Genomic DNA, 16,782 nt, shown 5'->3' with positions numbered 1-16,782 from the left:
ACAGTGGGAAGAGTAGTCATCCTGCAATCCGGAAGTTGTGGCTTCCTGCTGCCAGATCTCGATGTGCCACTCGGTGAGGCACTTAACCCTGAGTTGCCTACAGGTCTTTGTTTGGATGTATGATGGTGTCCTGCATAAGTGAGTGTGACTTGTTTAACGTGGCTCCAGCATAAAGCGCTTTGAGTGGTCGGCAGGATTAGAAAAGTGCAACATAAATTAAGTCCATTTACAACATCTTCTTCACCTTGAAAGCATTCTTACATTTGAATCTTCATTTTAAACATGAGACCCGCAAGCTGGAGCTGTTCTGATTAAATCTAAAAGATTTAGCAAGTTTCTATAAGAAATTTAACTTTTTTAAATGCTTGTGCACATTTTTACAACTAAACCCTGGACACATTTCTTCTTCACCTTCTGTTTTCAGTTAATTTGAGCTTGTCTTTTTTTGTTCAGAACATTCTGACACGAATGCATTTGTAAAATTAACTTGGGAATCTTGTCTCTTTTAGCAGCTTGCATTTTTTTAATCTTGTATAATTTTTCAGTAGTTTGTTCAGCCTTGTTTTTAAAGTGATTTAGAAACAAAGTGGTACGATATGTCGCGGTTGAGTGTTTTGGATTGAAGCCCCTGTAACAGTCATATTTAACGAGTTACCCCAGTCTTCTGTAACAGACTTTAGAAAGAGTTTTGTTACCAAGATAGTATTGCAAGTCTAACCAGAGACTGCTTTACTGGTGTCTGTCACTCCTGACAGTGTGACTTGTTTGATTTTTAGGGTTCTCAGTCGCTGCAGAAGTTTGTTGGTGCAAACATCTGAATTGCACGGTACACCACCGTCACACCTCCATGAGAACAAGAGAGCTTCGGCGCAACTAAATTTCTCCTTCCATCATGTAACTACAAGAAGCATCCATCGCTCCCCCCGCTGCTTCAGCACAGAGAAGCAATGTCAGGAGCAGAAAGATGACAGAGAGAAATGAGGATCATTTAGTATTTAAACAAAGTCAGAAAACGAGTCTGGCTTGATTATCATTAATGTGTTGAAGACTAAGTTGTTTTCATGTGGTAATTTGATCTGCTAAAATACACTACAGGTTAACCCTGTCAAAGTTTATTTCTTCTGGTTTACGTTGATGCACTCGCTTAACATTTAAAATGCAGCACACGTGAAATTACACGTGATTCAGACAGAACCCATATGTATTACAATCCATCCATCTTCTTGGCAGCCATTGGACTAAATTATTTGGAGAGGCTGAAGTGCACCCCGTTCAATGACAACAAAAAGCTCGGCAACGAAACATTTTTTTCCTGAGCTGCAGGATGACCTGACCATCTGCAGGCCCTTAGCACTCATAGCATGCCCTATTGCCTATAATTAGTATAAAACAAAAATTTGATGGATGAACCAGAACATGAGATAGTATTATTAGACTGAAAGCGAAGTGGAAAAAGTCACCAATAGATATGTCATTTGCTGATTCCAAGTCAGCAAAATTATTCTACTTTAGAATCGGAGAATACTAACATTCCGCTTTAATAACATTACCTCCCAACTCCCATAGCTCTCCGCAGCTTCTCAATTAGATCAAACTTAAAGAATGTTTCATTGCTTTTAAGATGTCTAAGTAGCATTTAATTAAATCTAGATCAAAAATGAATGTACTTATATTGACAAAACCTGAAACACATATTCTACACCAACTACTAGAGGTTCTTTATAACGGTTTAGGGAATCAAACGGTTTAGTTTAGGGAACTAAATTGTTATAAAGACCAAATTATTCAATAGTAATCACATATTGTGAATTGCAAAAACCATCACAAAAATGGGTGCTCTTGGTTTTACCCAAATTTTCTCAAGACGTTTTTCAAGATACTGTTAAAATCTTTCCTCATCTCTTTCTTATGACCATAGTATCATGGCTCCTTTGTAGAAGGAGAGGCTTGCAAAGAGCAAAGAGTGAGGACACATTGACATAAGTCATCTTCAGAGGCCATTTAAAGGTAGAAAAAACATGAGCTCCCAGATTCAGCATGTGACATTGACTGCTAACCTCATTTCCATTGTAGAAATATGCTTCCCTGAAATAAAAATGAGAAACTGCCCAAGCAGCTGATGTCACTGGTTGCATTTGTCCCCATCAGTGATCATGGCTGCTTTGACCAGAGGGCTGGGGTGTCCTTGAGACACATTGATACCGACCCCCCCCCACACACACACACACCAAACCCACACGGCCACCCAACCGCCTCCCTCCTTTCACTGCTGATAGCTTGCTCAGGCTCTACACTGCATCAGTGTCAGGAACCCTGCAGGCAGGAAGCTAAAAGGATGGCAGACACTTCCTTCCCTTCAAAGAGAGGTGCCCGAGCCAAGAACTGCTAACAGGAATCTGACCCTTGGACTTGTGACACAGTGTGAAACGAAATCGTAAACTGAGCACAGCAATTGTTATCACTTTTGTTGGTGATCTTCTATCCAAAAGTTTCAGCCAAATGAAGTATGGTGCGCGTCTGGTCCACACTGCACGTTTGTTTTTCTTCTTTCTTTTTATGGTTTATGTGGTATGCGTTATCTATGAGTCCATTGATTGTTTATTCCCACCCCAACGCGCACGCACACTACAGAAATCCTGCGTGTACGCACCGCATGAGGAGTGAATGATTCTATCTGATGCGCTGCGAGCTGAGCGACCCTCCCTCTGGGGCAGTTCAGCCTTGCCTGACTGGGAACACAGGGGAAGTGAAGAGATTGCGTGCAGGCGTGCGCGCGCGTGTGTGTGCGAGGATGCGTGCGTGTCGGGAGGAGAGACATTGTTCCTTGACGTCAGCGCTCAGCCCAGCCTGCCGCTGCTCTCAAACACGTCTTTGTTATTCCGAGGCTTCCACAGGAGGACGGCCGCCAGCAAAACACGGAAACCGGCGTATGGAGCTGCTGGAGCGGGGCCCAGTATGCAAAGACATACACGCCAAAATAACTTCAGATGCCCGTCAACATTTGTTGTGGGCGTATTTATAATTATTTATGTACTGCTGCTTCTTGACATACTATCATGCTCAACCAAGACTTTGTTTTAACAGTATTTTGAGTGTGCACAGATTGAGTGTACAAATGCCTCTACCATCAGCTATAAACTAACATATATTTCAAAAATAATGTAGCACCAAATGTAGCTAAATAAGACATAAAAAACCAAAAAACATGAAATGTTTTTGGGCTTGTTGACTTTGATAGGAGTGATCCAGACTTTGAACAAATAAAATACAATACAAAACAAAAATAAAAGCAATTAAACGTAACATTTAACAGACAACTGAAATCTGTTGTAAATTTTCATTGCTAATTTTTTGCTACATTTTTGTATTGATGTCCAAAATAGAAAAAAACTGAAAATTATACTTAGCTTTTATTTAATCAGATTAACCTGAAAATTTAAATAAACACGGGTCTTTAAAATGACTAAATAAACAATTACAAGTAAAGAATATTCAGGTGAAAACCAAGATATAGCGATATAAAGAAATAAATATAAATAAATATTATAACAACAAATGTAATGGCTATAATAATAATAATAATAATAATAATAATAATAATAATAATAATAATAATAATAATAATAATAATAATAATAATAATAATAATAAGGCTGAAAAATATGTGTATGAAGAAACAGGTCACAGAAGTTAATTACAGCATATTTCCAGCAGAGGTATTGTTATAATGTTACTATTACGTCTTACCACTGGTGTCCTTCCGCAGGAAATCTAGGCCGCCTTTTTCCTTCCACCACCGCGCACGGCTCTCTCTGGTAACTGAATAGCCAGTGTAATCTGACACTTCAACTTGCCGTGCTCTACGGTAGTTGATTCAGTCAGTCAGTCAGTCAGTCAGTCACACCGTCTTCGGGTCTCTCTCACGTCGTCTTTGTGAAGTGAAGAGAGCGAAGGAGCGGAGCGCCGTAAACACGCGGCGTGGAGGAACAATACGCGGCTTTGCCACTGAGCTTCGAGCAGAAAGTAAGTTTCGCGCCTGGTTATTTTCTCCTAAATTATTGTTGCAAAGCGAGGTTTGAATGCTGAATGTGGGGCTTCTGCCTCCCGCTGACCAGCCACTACCTGCTAACAATAGGCTGACCTCCGGGAAACCTTTTAACAGCCGCTCGTGAACTGGTGTCAAGGGGGCAAATTCTGGTTGCGTGAGCCGCGACGGAGCGCTTTAATAGCCAGACTGCTTGCTCCATTGTATGTAAACACCGTGCGAACGAGTTGCGCTGAAGCGGCAACGTTCATTGGGATTGTTTTAAAAAGGAGGTGACTGCATTCGGACAGTGCTGTGGAAATATGTTCGGAAGCGAGTGGCTGCAGGTTTATTTTGTGTGTGTGTGGGGGTTAATGTGTCTTCTCGGTCGATCAGCTGATGGCTCGGTTGAATGTATGTCACTTAGCTAACAGTCAGCCGTGTGTCTGGGCTTGTTGACTCCCATCAAGGCTATTATCGGCTACCTGTTGTAATGCAATTAGCTGGCATGTCCAAGTGTTACTCCTTCTCTGCTGTGTTATACAACACCTGTCATGCAGCTTCTGTGATGTTTGGCACTTCGGTTTGAATGCATGACACTATTTACTGAATGAATTTCAGAATCTAGGAGGTCAATTAGGACATTTGGGATCAAAGTCCTTCTTTCAACATCTTTCAAATCATTGTTTTTTTTATTATTATTTATTCAAGCTGATTAATAATAAAGAGTATTTACTGTACCCTTAATATTACAGTTAGACAGTGTCCAGATGGCCATAAAGCTGGTGCCCACTCTGAAATCTTGCAGCGCACACCCACCCTTGATCCTTCTCCACAGACTGGTCTGCACATCCTGTTTGCACAAAACCCAAAATCAGTATCTGTGTTGGTAACCAGCAGTGCCTCATTTGGTCTCAGCCTGCAGCCTTGTGTCTTAAGTCTGGCAGACCCTCCCCGTTAAATTCCTGCCGTCTGGATGTGAGGCCAGCCAGGGCAGAGCAGCACAGAGAGAGAGAGAGAGAGCGAGAGAGGGGGGGAGCTCAGGATGGGAGGAGGGATAGCAAGAGGGAGGAGGAGGTGGAGACTGCTGCTCTTTCATTACCCTGCAGCCTGCTACAGGACAGCTGAAGTTTAGGACAGGGTGATGTAGAGCTTGTATTCTTAGCCTGAATCCCGTTTCCTACCGTTAAAAAGGGGTAGGCTCAAGTGCAAAGAGCCTACCCCTTTGCACTTGATAATTCTTGTAAAAAACTGAACAAAAACCCCAAAACAAGAGGAAACGAGAACGGCATCCTGCAGCAGACATCAACGTACATCCATTGTAATTCTTGTTATCTGATGCAAAGATGTATTTCCAAAGCTATCTTATTGATAAATAAGTGCACTTACAGATATTTAAAATACAAGTTTTTTAGTTAACCAGTGTACTTACAACAAATATGCAATATAATATGTACATACTTGTTCTGTTTCAATTAATTATATAGCTGGCTTAATTAATTATATGCTTATAATCTCATGCCCACCCATTTTTTGTTGTGCTTTACTGGATGATTTATTGGAAATTACTCACATTATGTATGCAGATGATCCTGTGGGTTTTAGTTCTTCAAGTGCAGGTTTTCAACAGCTGTTATACTCTGTAAAATGTAGGACATCATTTAAAGTACAATGCTTGTACAGTGCTGTTACGATCTTTTTAACAAAAGAAGACAAATATTCTTCTTTCAAACTGTAATATAAAAAGTGTCAGTGAAAAAAACAGAAATATCTTGGAGTCTTGAAAAGACCAAGTTGGGACAGCGCAAGCGAAGTGTTTGTGACAGCTGGAGTCAGCACTCTGCAGGCTCTGCTCGGAAACCTGATGGATAAGTTTATATGCCGCTTAACTGAATCTGAAAGTAAAGCTATCATGGCTTTAGTTAACCTCATTGTTGTGCTACATACAATGCCGTTCACAGCTGTAGAGAAACATGTGTCAAATCTTATGTAATTGTTTTAGGTGAGTTTAGATATGCATTTCTGCTGTTTGGTTTGTTATCCTGTTTTTTTCTGTCTACACACAAAAGATCAGGGCAGTGGAGAGTGCAGATGTTCTAGTTGTTAGATTTCTTCATGAAGTCTAAAAACTAGACGGCAGTTTGATGTTTTATAGTATTTTACAAATGAAGACTTTCATTACATTTAAACTTTTTTATTTTTAACATTTATTGCTACTGTTTCCTCTCTTAAGACTCTGTGTTTATTCTGTTTTGTAGTTTACATGGCATTTATTTTAGTTGTCTTTTAATCATTAGTTTAATTGTGTTTTTGGTTTTGGTATGATTGTTGTTTTGCGTTCTCGTTTCTTTGTTCGAACAGTTGCAAAGCACTTTGTGATTAGTGATCTATGAAGAAAATCATATCGATCTTCTTGATTAATTAAAATTTTCGTGTTTTTGTTGTGATAATTTCTTCTCTTAAAAAGAACACATTCCCTTCTGTTTCCTGTTTTTGTTAAAAAAAAAATTAACACATTTTAAAAGTCATTCTGATGGTTGAATGTTGCAAAGTGAAACATTTTTATCTGCTACTTTTATAGTAAATAATAATAATTAACTGTGATACCAAATGTACTATATTAGAACACTAGCTAAACATTACGGTGGTTATTGTGCCTTCAGACTGAAAACTATTTACATTTGTGAGTGGATCTGGAAGCATCTGCCTTTTTTGTTTTCAATTGCAGACGCCTCAGTTTGTAGGAGCTACAGGTGTGAACCTCACCTTTGTGCTAGTGCTCTGATATACCAAAACAAAAAAAAATGTATACCCCATCCTTTAAAAATGCTAATAACGAGGGGTAAAGAGTAAAACAAGTCAGCCTATATTTTTACACTGAGCAGTCTAAAAGTGTTTTCAATTTCATAAAACGTGATGAAGACGTTTTATCTTCATTCAAAAAAAAAAAAAAACAAGTTATAAAGCTCCGAGCATTTCACCAACAAGCCTCTAATTCTGATCGCAGACTTGAATTTGGCGTATTCATTGCAAAAGTGTTGCACTGGATTGCAGGTGTTCATGTCGTTACGTCCACTCCCTCTTTGTGTCTGTCTAAGAAAGTGTATAAACACAGTAAGAACGAGCGCACCCTCCAGTGTCTCCTTCCTCTGTAATTTAAATTGGTGATGTAATGAAATTGTTTTAGCAGCAACACTTGTCAGGCGCACCACATTAATTAGTGCTGCTGTTCAGATTTTTTTTTTCTCTCTCTCTTTTAAAACCCTCCTTCTGACAAAACCAAAAAGAGTGGTAACTCATTCCAAAAAAAATAAAAAATAAAAAAAATAAAGAAGAAGAATCATCCATTCAAAGTGGGTTACCAAATAAATTGGCAACAAAGGAGAAGGAGGAATTAAAGTCATCTGCAAGTGTTGGAAATGGGTGTGTGTCTTGGTGTGCATGTGCAACTTTTCTTTCCGTCCGTTGTCCCTCTTGGGGCCTCTCTGCAACCAGCCAGCCAGGCAGGCAGGCAGGCAGGCAGGCAGGCAGGCTGTGAGACAAGACAGAGAAGCGTCTGATTCAGTAAACAGGCTAAAGGCTCCTGTACACTCACTCTGAAATCAAACTTGGATGTTTTCAAAAGCTCAGAGGATGGGAGCAAATACAAGCAGACTCTGTGAGGCCGGATTCTCTGGCTCTCCAGAGTGCCAGACTGCGAAGAGGTCACACTGGAAATACGGCGGGAAAATGCTCGCACCTTTAACACGCAGGGCTTGGAAAGTCTGGGATACAATTTGATCTTTTTCCAAGTCTGGATAAGTATGGAAAAATGTAATTATGTGTGGAAAAGAAACACTTAGGAGTCTCCAGTCTTTTTTTCCTATTGAATTAACAAAAATATAGTATTCTGAATTTCAGAAAAAAACTAAGTTTTTTTTTTTTTTTTTTTAGCTCAGCAGTCATTCATCCAGCGACCAATTGTGTTTTTGAGTTAAAAATGTTAACCTTGTGTTTTTTTTTCCCCCAGACAGATTATAGCTCATTAACTTTTTTTTTTCATACCTAAAAATGTAAGGGATGTTATTTTTTGCAGGATAATTTTAAAATTAGTTTATTTCCAAATAAACTATGGTGTCTAACTTAATATTTAGGAAGAAAATGCTCTGAATTACCTTATTTGTTAAGATTGGCAATTCATCCGTTGCAATCATAAAAAAGTCTTAAGAAGCCATTCTTTGAATGATCATTAATTACTTATATTATTGTATGTCAGAGAGCAGTCTGTGTTACACCCCTCAGTAGTAAAACACGATTTCCAAACAGAAACGATTACAGAGTTGCCATTTTGAGCTGTCTTTAGCATTTAGCATAATTAGCATTACTAACAGCAGCCCCTGTTTGTTTTTCCTGCAGAGTTTATTCAAAAGACTCCCAATATTTACTAATCCAATATTTTCTATGCCTGTTTCCAGGAAACAGGCATGCTAAGTTGCTCTAACCCAGAGCAACTTCGGTGTCTGCAGAAATGTAATTCCCTGACCTAAAATAGAGTTTTCTTTCTAGAAAATTTGTATATCTTTTGTGCTTCATAAAGAATTCATTTATAAACATCTTTCTGACACTGAAAGGAGCCATCGTTCAGTGTTTCTGCAGTAAAAACTTCCACAATGAAGTCTGTGGAGCATATATATATATATATATATATATGTATAAATTCTATCTCCGTCTGCAAAGAGTGCAAATAATTAAACCAAATAAGGTAATGTAAGGTTTACACAAAAGTCCAGATTGTTACTAAATTACAAAAACCCTAAAATTTTAAGTCTGGAAAACTAATAGAAACGTGAGACAAAAACACAACAGAACTGCAAGTTGTAGCTGAGTATGAGGAAGATAAAGGTTTGCTTGCAATCATATACTTGTTTCCTCACCAAACAAGTAGACAAATAGAAAATATTTTCTACTAAGCACCAAATTGGTAAACATCGAAGGTAAGAAATATTAGATGCTTGTGTCAAGAAATACATCAGGTTGCTACAAGTTGCAGCACATAAATTGCCTGCACAATTCATCAGGCACGTCTGCTCCCTGTGCACAGAGGCACTACGGCAGTGAGTGCATCCTGAGCCCCGGCTTTTGAGCTCTGTGCAAAGCAGTGAGGTGGTCATTTGAATTCAAGGAAAACAACTAATTGCACATGTTGCAGTAATTAGCTTTTTGTTGCTCAGCAGTTCACTGAAGTCACACACGGTCCTCGCTGCTCTCTGTGCGACTGCGGCCTGCTGAACGTGCTAAAAACCTGCCGATCGCTAATCAATGTTTTGATGGCCCGACGTTTCATCTGACTGTTTGAGCCGTTTTAAAGGAGTGCTGTGAAACTGCTTACAGAGTTTTTTTTTTTTTTCTTGACCGATTCTTGGTAGTCTTGTGTCTCGCCTTCACTATGACCTCACCCACTTGTGTCCAGCGGGGAAGCCAGACGTTGCGTCTGTCTCTCTTTTTGTCTGAAATCTTGCTTTATTTTTGTTTTAGGTCGATCTTTTGCTTTGCATTATACCATTTTTTACATTTTTTTTATTGGAACAATTGTGTTGATTTGAAAATTCAGGCATTTTACGAGCCTGTTCCCTTGGAATTTTTCCCAATCGTAATAAGCCTCCGGTAAGCTCTCTCGTCCAGTTAAAATCTGGTAATCACAGTTCAACTAATACATGAGAAACGTAGCGGCCAGCAGAGAAGTCATAATAAGTCATCCCGCTGACTGACTGTGATGACATCAGCGTGGTACAGGAAGCCAAAATGGACCAAGATTAGACGTCGGGATAAGAAAACCTCAGCCTCGGCGGCGGGCTCCTCACCGCCGTCTTCTGCTCATGGATCAGGCAAGACTGGTTTGAACTCGCAAGGCAGTGGGAGGAGGGCGGCAGAGTCATTGTGAATAATGCTGAGTACCTTGGAAAGGCATTTAACCTCATGGAGAGATGGGCGGCATTGTTTGGCCACCTTCTGTAGAGGAGTCCCAGGAGTGCTGAGTGGGGTGCTGCTGCTGTTAAAGCCCATTGTGAGAGGCAGATTAAACCAGCTGCAGGCTCCGAATTGTGTTTTAACCACGACTATATCACGGTAACTTGCCGTTGCCTTGAAATTAGTCGTTGCTGTTTAACGCAGACAAAACATTAAATTGAAATGTTCCTCAGGAGACGCTGCTTCAGCCTTGAGCGGTGCCAACATCAGGGAAATGAGACCTTTTTAGTGATTTTTATTTGTCATCTAAAAATTATAACATACAGTGCTTTGCAAAAGTATTCATGCCCTTCTAAATTCTCCACGTTTTGTCACGTGACAATGATAAACGTCAGTGTATATTTTTGGGGCAAGTCTGTCACAGCTTTCTACACATAGATGGTGAAGGTTTTAGCCATTATTTGAACTGTTTGTATGATAAATCAAGCTGAGATGGATTGAATGAAGAATGCCTGTTTCAAGTCTTACAGCAGAATCTCACTTGGATTTAAATCCTGACTTTGACTGAGCCATTCTGTCATTCATTTCCATTCACTTTACCATCGTCAGCTGCTTTGTGTTGGTCTACAGTAGGGTCCACTACCTTTACAGCCTCTAAAATGAATTTTATGCAGAGCCATACAACAGATTGGACTTTTCGAAAACTTTTATATATAGATATCATACATTTACTGTGTTTTGTTTTGAGGTTTTAAATAACAGCAATTAGTTTTGTAGCTTTTTGAATAAAGAAAAACATAAAATCTAAAATAAAAGTAAAAAGTGCTCTTTCCTTAAGTTCTGTATATTTTTTTAAAAATTGGTTTGTATTGCGTTTAATCATAATTTTTATGTGGCTATTCAGACAAAAGAATTGCTAAAACCAGGCTTTTCTTTTAAGCCAAACTTGTTAAGAGCTGATGTGTGAGGGGCTAAAGATCCACATATGGCTCTGGAGCCACAGATTGTTCTATCACATAAAACTTTAATAAAGTTCCCTGAAGTTTGTGGTTGTTATGGGGCATATTTTAAAAGGCTCAGGAAGTATTCAGAGTCTTGCAAAGTGCTGTAGCAGAGCACAGGGAAGGGGAGAGTAAAGTTTCTGGTCCACCCTGTCTCTGTCTCCTGTATGTTTGTTCTTTGATGACAAATTCAGAGAATGTCACAATGGCCACGTCCTGTTCTCCGCCTCTTTGGAGAGAGACCAGGGTCCTTGAATCATAACTGACACTCGGCCTCAATGGGAACAGTCTGAGAGTCAAAGAACACACAGGAGGAACAAAATGTTCCCTCTATCTATCCGGTCGCCCACCAGAACCGCCTGCACTCAGGTCTTCTCACCATCACAAGGAATTTCCCTCAATTTTTGGGGGGGACTATTGATGAAATCTGCACAGAGCAGGGCTGAGCTAGTATGTGCTGGTTTGACAGAGAGAGAAAAGAGCCGTGTCACAAAAGCAATACTATGTGTCTGAGTGAGTGGCGTTGGCGTGTGTCTGTTTGGCTTGTAAATCCCGTTTAAGCTAAGCAAACTCATTGTCCTCATCCTCCAACTGTCTGCTGGGTGTATGTGTGAGCGTGTGTTTTGTTTGTGTTTCCCCTCCTTCTCCTTTCTCCTCATCCCCCTTTCTTTGAATTGTAAGTACAGTCACTAATTAGTCCCCGCTCACGCTGGGTTGGTGGGTTTACTGTTTCGTCTGTATTTGCCTTTTCTTTTTAGTTACAGATGCATTCCTGCAAGCCGCTGCAGCTTCTTCCAAGAGGCGCTCAGGCCTTAAACAATATCCCACATGACTCCGTTTGTCAGACAGCCCCACAGGACTGAGCTCCTGCCTCCCGCTTGCGCAGCAAACCGACCAGTCTGGCAGAAAAACCTCTGCACCTGCAGGATTCAGGAGTCAATAACCTGCTGTGCTTTAAACCAGCACTAGCAATAGATTTTTATGGAGTTTTTTTATTTTTTTTTTCTAGGATTTGAATTAATTTCAGCTACCCCCTTTCCACAGCGTTTTGCAATTTTTGTCTAGCTCAAAGACTGTAATGAATCATTTTTCTAAAATAAAACACCCAATGCTGAGGTTATAATTTGTGCTATAAACAGTCTCCTTGTCTAGTCGGCAGGAGTGCGCGCTGATGCAGATTTTTCTGATGGAGGATGCGCGGGCGATTCACAGGGATGGCTGATATTTTGTAAAGGCAGTCAAATTGTCTCCAGTGCACCCTCCAGGGAGACATGCGTCTTTGCTTTCTGACAAAGTAAATTAACAAAGATTTACTAATGGCAATTGTTGTTTGCCTGCATGTAGGACAGAACAGGCAATAGCTACTAGTTTATAACAACTACAAACTTAGTTGTATATATGTATCAATAGTTTTCAAAGATTATTACAAATAATGCTCTCGATAAGTGTGTAGTTTCGTTTGTAGTTAGCCCGTTTACTCTAAGGTACCTTAGGGTAAATGGGCAATTCAATGCAATCTGTAGCCTTCTTAATTAACCCAATTTGTCATTGAAACAATATAGCAATTTCTGGACATCAAGCATCCAAGAGGCCCATGGCAATGCTGCAGGACCTATAGAGATCCAAAGATCAGGAGAGATAATTAGTATATGGGAAAACTATTGGGTTCTTTTGTGCTGTTAAAAGAAACCCTTAAGAAGTCCTATTAAAATTTTTAGCAAAAGTCAAATGAAGGAGCCACAGAAAACATATGAATGAAGTTGCTCTTGTCAGATGAAACCAGGAGCACAAAAGCTGATCTGTTTTGACGTAGAGATGAACAGCTTGAAGGAAAATCTTTTTGGGCTACAAACAGCTTGAGATTGTGGTAAAAGAAAGATCACAAACATACATCCAGACATACAATAGAATGATTGAGGTTCAATTGTATTGTTTTTTTTTTTAAGGCTCAGTCCAAGTCTAGATCTCATTCCAATTGAGAATATGTGGTAAGACCTGAAACTGCCTCAGTTTGAGTTTTTTTTGCAAAAGATTTCAGTCTCTATAGAATCAGCTATAGGCGTACCAGAAAATATTTACTAAGTGGAACGTAAAGAGCTTCTACAAAAAATTCACTTAAAAGGGATGAATAGAAACAAACACCACACATTTCAGATTCATTAAAAAAATAGATTTATTTGTTGAAAAAAAAAAAATAAAAACGATCACTCTCCATCCACTTGACAACTATTTACTACTCTGGTGGTCTACCACTTCAGATATCCTCAAAATAAATTGAAGTTTGTGGTTGTAATGGGTCAAAGTGCGACAAAATTTGAAGGGGATTTAAGGCCCTGTAGTCTTGGAAAGCAGGGAGAAGGATGTACACTAGCTGTTGAATTTCCCCGTCCAGTCATAGTTGTTATGGGGAGCCTCTTAAATCATATTGGCATATAATCATAAGCCTCACTGCCTTACTAAGACTATTTTTCTTCCCAGTTTCTCTTTTCGATGGCAGAAAAATGTGTTTCTGTGTGTGGTGTGTTTGCCCGCTCAGTGCCCTCCCCTCTGTTTCGACACTGGCAACTGAGCCAGCCGCTTTCCCAGGGTTCTAAGGACCGCCATCCCTTTCATTTTCCCGCCTGGGCGGCTCAGATAAAGGGGCATATTTAAACCTCTGTGTGGATACACCAACCGTAAGAAAATAATAATAATAAAAAAAAATAGAAAGAAAGACGGGTTGGTGGGCAACGGAATTGACTTTACACAGACGGAAAGGGGAAGCCATGGGGTAATGAAGTATAAATAAAAAGTGAATTAATAAACAGTGAAAGCTGGAATTCATCATACATGTTTGAATTCTACCAGTTCTGGTGTGAGATGTGCGAAGAACCCTGCTTCATCTGCGGCACAACACAGATTTCCCCACTCTCTGCTGTTTTTTTCTTTTTGTTTGTTTTTTTTTTCTAACCTCCCCTCGTTTTGTGTCCTCTCAGCAATCCAAAGGCACGTCGCAATCCGTCGTTTATCATATCAGTAATGAGAGCGGGGTAATCGTGTGTTTTCCGGAGACAGCAATGATACAAAGCTTGGCGCTTGCCAGGGATCAGCCCTCTGTAAACAATGTTTATCATTGTCTCCCAAGGCTGTTTAATTATCTGGCAAATATTATTGACAAACCAGCAACGCTCCCTGTATCTACAACATTCTTGGTTACTATTCACAAAATCTATCCACTTGATTGTAGCTGTCGTTATTGCTTACACTTTGTGGGAATGATGAATTGCGGGAGGCGATTAAGGAATGCAGGGCAAGGTCCATCCAGATCTGATCAAATCTTTAATTCACATAAACTCTCTTCCTTGTCGTGCTGACAGAAGAAGGATAATCTGTCTCACTCTATTCTAAATATTTCTGAGGCTCTCTGGTCCCAACTACACACAACAACAATAAGATGGCTTATGATATTGATATTTTATGAAGTTAACTGTTAATCGCTCCCCACATTCATTGCCCAATGGGGCAGAAAGTTTAAACGCAAATATTTCATTTAGAATTATCCTAAAACTCGGGCTTCAGATTCAGCATTCAATTTAAAATTAACTTCAAGTTGACACGGTGGTAATTTAATCAGGCTAACATTTAGATTAACGTGTGTACATCAACCTTATTCTCAGTGACTAGTTTTGCTCAAGCTTGTGATGTTGAGAGGTGCTTCGTGACATCCAAAATACTTATAGCTGAAATGAAGAACAACATTGGAAAGAAGGGAGAACATCTTCCACTCGTGTTTTACTTTATTGTGGGCAGCTGCGAGATAATCAAGGGGTTTAGAAAGCCAAGTCCTAACGAGCAACTTCACTTTAAAAAACAAGCCCAAAAGAAACGCAAACCGCAACTCAAAATTTGCAAGCGACTTTAAAGAAAAACAAGCCCAATGTTGATCGCAATAAGCGGACTTTGCAACACTGTTTGTGATTTGTGGAAGCTACAATTTTATTTTGCCTCCTGAACCCCATTGTCTCTTGGCAGCAGGATGCGACACACCATCCGTATGCTACCCTAACCCTACCCATAACCCATTCAGTTTTCACCCAAACTACAGCTTATTATTCCAGATCATGTCTAGCAGCCATTGTTGTGACACACCTCTAATGTATTGCTTCCACAGACATACTGCGACCTTTACATGTCGGTTCCCGCCGAGTGGAAGCTGAATGGCGTTTGTTGACAATGTTAAAGGCCCATGTGACGACATCACACACTCGCGTTGAGGGCGTTGTGGGACAATTGGGGGGAGGTCAGTTTGCCATTCTGCGTCCAGCCTCACCCTCAGTCCTAAAGAGTGTTACTCAATAAAGAAATAACTGTCTCTTTGAGCAAGTCTGTGCTGGTTAGCAACAATAACAGGAAACGATATTAGACTCTAAAGTATGAATTATTGCCTGACAGTACGTTACCTATGCACACACATTCACAAACACACACCTCTGTGTCATGCCTCTGCAACCACGTCACCCTGAATATCAAATTAACATGATTGTTTAACATTGAGGAGGGGTGCCTCATTGATGTTGGCATGGAATCCCCTTTGTCGTGCTGTGTGTTTATGTGAAATATGTGCTTTTGACTGTGTGCGTGAGAGAGAGAGAGAGAGAGAGAGAGACAGGGAGTGAGAGGAGTGTAGGAGAAGCAGCGGTTGCTTGGGGTGAGGTCCTGCCCTGATTTTCTCAAGAATTTCTTTGTTTTTGGAGCCAGAATGGTGGAAACTGAATCTGCATAGCCTCGGGGGCTCTGCAGCTTGAGAAGTCCCCCGCTCACCTCATTCTGACGCCATCTCTGATGGCTGTAAGGGGCAGCTCTGTTTTCAAAGCTCGACGCTGCAAAGGTGCTTTTAAGCTTCCAGACAAAAGGGAGGGTGACTTGCACCTACACACCCGGAGGAGCCGATGCTACTCAAACATCAATGTTCTACAAGTCAAATGTTGATTCTTTCAGTCACGACGTATTTAGATTAGAGATGCACCAATCAGGCTTTTTCCGATTTTCATCGAGACCTGGCAGTTCCTATTTTTACACAAGAACTATAACACACAACAGGCTTTAACTTTATGTCGAACAGAAAAATTAAACTATGAGATTATCAAAGCAAATGTGTTTAAACTCTATTTGATTTTATTTTTTTATTAAAGTAAAAAAAGTGCATCTAAGTTTATGGTTTTTGGTTCAAACATTCGGAAACTAAAGTTGTTATGAGTTCTTACTTCATTCATTTAATGAATATGAACACAAATTAGATTTTTAAAATTTGACAAACTTAAAGTGGAGGACAGTTTCAAACTCCAAACGACTGATTAGTGTATGTTTAAGTCGGATAAAAAACTCCTTGGAATAAGATGAAATAAATAACTGCCTGTTCTCCACTGTAACTGCTCTGCTTGGTAAATAAATTGCTATTTTAATCATGTTTCAGGGCTACTGAAAGGCCAACTGCAGCAGCCGAAAAGTTGTCAGCCTCTGGTTAAAGCTGTAAAATCCAACCTTCCGATCACGGCTCATTAAAGCTGATAAACTGTGGGTGATGGTGTTTTAAGTTGTACAGAGATATCTCCATTTAACCCGAGCCACAAGTTTTCCATCTCCAGATTGTTATCTGGTGGCCTGTCGCTTTAAGTAACTAACTTCCACAGAGCAGAGGGTTTCCCTCTCATTTGAAAGGGGCTTGTGTTGAGCGAGTGGGCGGGGGGGTGGGGTCAAATAGGCTTGTTGCCCGTCTCTTTTGAACCTGCCTCATTCTTCTATCGAACCGTGGGTGGGTTGGAGGTGCTTGAG

The 16,782-nt window shown here is 40.1% G+C and overlaps 1 protein-coding gene across 5 annotated transcripts in view; it reads left to right on the top strand.

The window, feature by feature from the left end:
• The first annotated feature begins 3,841 nt into the window (after nt 1–3,841).
• The window catches only part of zmiz1a (zinc finger, MIZ-type containing 1a), a 119,432-nt gene continuing 106,491 nt past the window's right edge, over nt 3,842–16,782 (top strand). For 3 of the 5 annotated variants that reach the window (XR_006372658.1, XR_006372657.1, XM_044137394.1), the window contains exon 1: nt 3,842–4,023. The gene's annotated coding sequence lies outside the window, so the exon portion shown is untranslated. The remainder of the gene's footprint in view (nt 4,024–16,782) is intronic. The other 2 variants (XM_044137392.1, XM_044137391.1) reach the window with 1 other exon arrangement.

Source organism: Gambusia affinis, linkage group LG13 (genome assembly GCF_019740435.1).
Source record: "Gambusia affinis linkage group LG13, SWU_Gaff_1.0, whole genome shotgun sequence".
In the NCBI taxonomy this organism is placed as follows: domain Eukaryota; kingdom Metazoa; phylum Chordata; class Actinopteri; order Cyprinodontiformes; family Poeciliidae; genus Gambusia; species Gambusia affinis.
The sequence above is the reverse complement of the archived record's forward strand: the minus strand, read 5'-3'. Positions and strand labels throughout refer to the sequence as shown.